Below are 6,000 nucleotides of genomic sequence, written 5' to 3'. Positions count from 1 at the left end.
TTCGGTCATGTGCAGCCTGTCAGCGACGCAAGACATCTTCTCATACGACAGGCCCTCTGCAACCTTTACCGTGTCCTGCACGTCCTTTGATCGGGTTGGCATCGACCTTTATGGGCCTCTTCCATGCAGTGCTACCGGAAATCGTTGGATAATTGTCGCAGTAGACCACCTGACAAGATATGCTGACACTGCTGCACTTGCTTCGGCTACTGCTCGCGACGTCGCCACATTCATCTTACGGCATTTCGTCTTACGGCACGGCGCACCGCGAGAACTGCTCAGTGACCGAGGCCGTGTCTTCTTGTCCGAAGTTATTAATGAGCTACTCGCCGCATGCCGCACTATTCACCGCACCACTACGGCGTATCACCCACAAACTAACGGTCTAACGGAACGATTCAACCGCACCCTTGGGGACATGCTCACCATGTATGTTGCGTCGGATCATTCCAATTGGGACGATGTCCTCCCTTTTGTGACGTACGCATCCAATACCGCCGTTCAGGCTACCACAGGCTTCTCACCATTTTTTCTTCTTTATGGGCGTGAACCATCCACTACCCTCGACACCGTACTACCATATCACCCGGATGCCTCTGAATTCACCCCTCTTTCCGAAGTTGCTCGCCATGCTGAAGAGTGCCGCCAACTGGCTCGCTCGTTCTCGTCGGATACCCAAGGAATCCGCAAAGATCGCCACGACAACGATCGGCCCACACAGTCCTTCGCCGTGGACTCTCACGTCTGGCTTCGGCTGCCCTTCCAAGCTCCAGGCCTTAGCCCAAAGCTTGCCCCGAAATATCAAGGTCCGTACCGGATCGTCGCGTGTACTTCGCCTGTGAGTTATGTGGTCGAACCGGTGACGCCATCTTCGGACAAACGCCGCCGTGGCCGCGAGCCTGTTCACGTCAGCCGCCTGAGGCCGTACCACGACCCCCTTATAGTATCATCGCCTTAGGTCGCCAGGATGGCTCCTCTTCGCCCCGGGGGAAGTTGTAGCGGGTAATATGCATGTGGCACTGTAGTTGTAGTGGGTAATATGCATGTGGCACTGTGCGGACCGCCACCGCTGCGGCGCGAGACACGAGCGCGGGTTGTTGATGCGAAGCGCTAGGACTCGTGATCTAGAGCTACCTGCGATCCCTCGAACGAGCTACATAAACCCCATTTCAATATATATATATATATATATATATATATATATATATATATATATATATATATATATATATATATATATATATATATATATATATATCACAGTCAGCCTCAGAGGGTTTCCACCAGTCGGAACTGCTGCGATTTGCATTCAGTGGCTGGGCATGCTAGCTACATTCTTAGTTTCACAATGGCTAGAGCGCGCAGAATAAGTAGAGCTTCGGTCGCTATCACTACCACGAACCCATGTCAATGCAGATATAAGTACGTGCAGGGGCTGGGCATGCTAACTTCTGCGCTACCGCCTGCCGCCGCCACCTCAGATTTTCTATGCATATCTGCTTCTTGTTTTCATCGCAGACGCAGGCAGGACAAACGCGGATAACTAATTGGATTGGATTGGGAAAACGTTTATTGAACCTGCAGTAAAGCGCGAAGGCGCGCATCGGACGTGGCCTATGTCGTCATCGTGGCGGGGGCTCTGCGAGGATCCCCGCTCGCCAATGCCGGCTCGCTGGGCTCCTGCCTAGCCAGCGCCTCGATGACCTACTGGATGGCCTGGAGTTGTTTTTTTTTTGGTCTTCGCTCCGCGTTGCTTCCTCAATCTGCGGCGGTAAACGTCCTGAGTTAGCTTCGCTTGGATGTTTGGAGCAATTCCAAAGCATGTGCTCGAATGTGGCCGCCTCCCTGCAGCACGCTCTGCATTTGTCATGAGGGTGCGATTCTGGGTACATCCTATGCAATAGCGCTGGGCTTGGAAGCGTTCTCTTAGGTAGTTGCCTGAACAGCAGGGCCTGCGACCTGCTCAGCTTTTTGCAGGGTGGCGGGAGAAGTCTGTGGGACAGCCGAAAGCCTTGGTCAGTTCGTATAGCTGGTCATCCGGTATTTGGTGTTGAACCATAGCGGGCAGCCGTTGCCTTGGGCGCGGTCGGTTAGTCCTCGCGCTCGGGCGTGTGCCGTTTCGTTGCGATTGGCATGCTTCTCCGACGCTTGTCCTGCGTGCACCCCGGGAACCACTTCATTCGAGTCCTCTTGTTGCGGTCTGCCTGTCGGAGCAGGATGCGTTCCGCCGTTGGGGCAATTCTTCTTTTGGCGTTCCTCACCGTCTGTTTGGAGTCGCTGAGGATCATGTGGCATTCTCGGTCTACGATGGCCAGGGCGATGGCTATTTCTTCTGCTTCCTGCGCTTGCTTGCTCGATGTGCTGGCGGTCGCCCACACGTTGCCTCCGGAGTCGACCACCGCGTTCGCAAAGCCGTTGCTAGTGGCATATTCGGCTGCATCCACGTATCTGGCACCAGTGTCTTACGCGTGCAGGTCCGTCAGTGCGTTGGCTCTAGCGCGTATTCCACCTTCGTTAATTCCGGGTGCATGTTCCTCGGCAAGGGGTCGACCCACACGTCCCATCCTCCGTGGTCGGGGACGGGGCATTTTGGTCCCTCCTGTTCGTGATAACCGATGCCTATACTGCACAGGATCTTTCTGCCGGCCTTTGTTGATGACAGTCTTTCCAACTGAGCGGCTCATTGTGCTTCGGCGATCTCGTCGAGCGTGTTGTGTATGCTCAGCTGGAGGAGACGTTTCGTGTTGGTAGTTTCGGGTAGAGCGAGGGGTGTATTGTAAGCTCTCCGGATTAGGTTGTCTAGCTTGTTCTTTTCTCTTTTCACCAACTTGTGGAAGGCTGCCACGTATACTATGTGCCAGAATACGAAGGAGTGCATAAGTCTGACGAAGTTTTCCTCCTTCATGACTCCCTTCTTGGTGGTAACGCGCTTGAGCAGTCTGGGGGCGTTCGCCGCCTTACCCATGATGCGGGTGATGGTGTCTCCTTTCCTGCCGATCGCTTCGATCATCATGCCTAGGACTCGGATCTTGCTGACCGTCGGTACTGTGTTACCCTTCCTGGTGTGGATCTTGATCTTTTCGTGTTTCCTTTGCTTCTCGATTCTGTGCGTTTTGATCGCTTGGTAAAGCAGGAGCTCCGACTAACTTGGGGAGCAACGCAGTCCCGTACCTTCCAGGCTTTCTTCGATCGTGTCAACGCACGACTGTAGTGTGGATTTTATGCGGGCATCACTGCCCCCTTCACCCCACAGCGTAATGTGGTCCGCGTATATCGTGTGCTTCAGTCCTTCAAGCTGGCATAGCCTTTTGGCAACTTGAATCATAACAAGGTTAAATAGCATGGGTGAGAAGACGGAGCCTTGGGGAGTGTCGTGGCACGCTTATGTCTTCTAGTCCGTCTTCAGGTCGCCGGCTCTGAGCTCCGCCGTTCTACCGGTGAGGAAGTCTTTGAAACATTCGTACGACCTCTCGCCTAGGTTTATATGGCATACTTGCACGAGGATGGCAGAGTGCGTCACTTTGTCGAAGGCGCTTTCTAGGTCGAGCCCGAGGACGGCTTTGGTGTTCCTGATTTCGCCGTCGATGACCTGATGTTTGATAAGTAAAAAATCTCAGTGCCCTCCCACTCTGTGAAGAAAGATGATCAGCAAAGCTGTGTATGTGGGCCCCTTAATGGCGAACTGCACCTCCGCCGTATGTCGGCCCCGCATTGCACTGTCTTGGGGATCGGCCCACGTATGGGGAGTGCTTAATGCCTGCTTCACCTCCACAGCGGGTCAGGCCGGTATTACGCTATCTTCGGGATTTTGCTCTACACCCGAACGCGATAGTGGGGAAAGTAGCCCTTAAGAGGAACCTTAAGCTCTGGTGGTCCTATCTAAATGCATGTAAAAGGAGAATTCGCTTTTCTCCACAACCACTGCATGAAATTTTACAAGACTTCTTGCACAATAAAGAAGAACTTAAAATCTAGTGACTGTTGGTTTAGAATTTTTGATTCAGGCCATCATTTATTTAGGTCATCATTAATTATACGCTTGGATGCAGGCGAATAAGCTTAGTTTAAGTTTGTCAAAAACCAGGTGCATAATTTTCAGACCCATTAATGCCTCTGTTCATTACACATTTAACCTATTATACGCTAACACAAAACTGCAACAGGTAACAACTCAGAAATTTCTCGGTGTCTGGTTTAATGAACATTTATCATGGAACACCCATATTTCAAAACTTCTTACGGACCTTAGTAAAACTGTAGGTTGTCTTTATTGGATCGCCGATCTCTTTCCCGTTTCCCTAAAACTGTCCATATACTATGCACTACGTTTTTCCAAATTGTCCTGTTGTGCACTGGTCTGGGGCACTACAACAATAAGTAATTTTCAGAAGTTATTGCTTTTGCAAAAGAGGGCATTGCGGGCTATTGAGGGTTACCATGGTAGGCCCGAAAACCTACCAACATTACCACTCTATTATAAGCATAATTTACCTAAAGCAAACCATGTTTACATATATCGCCTGTTAAAGTACATCCATCGTAATCGTTTGTATTCCATTGCTCCAAACCGCCCTCCTTCTAAATACCCCCTTCGGCAACACAAAAACTTGGTCCCTAAAACGAGGAGAAATTACGGCAAACAAAAGCTCGATTACCAGATTACAGTTGTTCGCAGTAACCCATCTTTAAGTGTCATGTTTGATCTCCCTGAGAACAAATTTAAAAAAGACATAAAAAAGTTACTAATCAGCACTGACTCAATATAATTTCAGTTTTTTTACTTAGCGAAGCATCTCTTGATCTTCGTATCAAGTTGTTTATGTGTGTGTTTTCTTTAGCGACCTCATGCCATGTTTATACACTGCCTTTTGATTTATGGTGCACTGTCTTCGTATCAAAAGTAATATTTTTCACGGCAATACTGTCATTTGAAGAAATGTATTTTGTTCATTGTCATACTATGATGCAATGTGTTTTGTTCAGTATCAAACTTTGTTAATATTTATTTCTGTCTTGCTCACTGCTGTATCGACTGTTTTGGGGAACTGTGACCTCGTCAGGCTTTACCGCCTTTTGTCGCAGTTCCCTCTCTCATCTTTGAAGGAAAATAAACCTCAACTTCAACTTCAACATTTGTTTATTCAAAATTGGCAAAAATCGCAAATTTTCAGAAACGATACCATCAGTTTAAGACTGTCTTTCGGCAATGAAAACTGATATCACAATGCTGTACATTGCATCTAAGAGCACATCTAAGCGGACATAATTGATATATTACGCATGAATCTAAAAAAAAATTTAGTAATGTGGAAATACGGCTTTTCCACAACCCTTGTTCACAACGTAACGACTTGACTTCACAACGTTCACAACGTAACCTGACTATGTGGCCGTGGGGAACATGTTCACGGGGTCATACTATTGATTACAGCATCACAAAAGGCTAGATCTGGTCAGGTTTACTTTACAGGTTTGGAAGGAATGACTGACGGGCTAGTTGCTTCATTATCATATAAAGAACAGCAATTAAAGTTAGCGCAGTTTGTGTGTGGTTCCTTCTTTATGTCCTGTCGTGAAGTGGTGTTCTTTCTGTGACTTAACAGATGTGCTTTTTCTGCGTCAGTTACGTCTTCCAAGAGTGTTTACTTTGAAGATTTCTGTTCGCATGGCACTTACAGAAGCATGCTTAGTCGAAATTTGTTCGCTTGGCTGCATAATCTCGAGGACGGGCTCCAAACTCCTCATTTTCTTTAGCGACGTAAGAACCATTACTGAAACTTTAATTAACGTGGCTTTGTTAATTACTCAAACAACTTCTCAACTTACTCCGCATCTAGAGGTTACCAATCTGAACACTCGAATGATAAAATGATGTTAACATTGTTTGTATCGTTTCAATAGTTTTGTTTCGTGCAGTTAAAAGCAGCTGGCACATTGATGGTGCTGTACACTTATAAAGTAAGTGTGAAAGCTTGGACAGGTTATCTTGGCACAAATAAA

The sequence above is a fragment of the Dermacentor albipictus genome, unplaced genomic scaffold (genome assembly GCF_038994185.2).
Source record: "Dermacentor albipictus isolate Rhodes 1998 colony unplaced genomic scaffold, USDA_Dalb.pri_finalv2 scaffold_31, whole genome shotgun sequence".
NCBI lineage: Eukaryota > Metazoa > Arthropoda > Arachnida > Ixodida > Ixodidae > Dermacentor > Dermacentor albipictus.
This window is presented reverse-complemented; position numbering follows the sequence as displayed.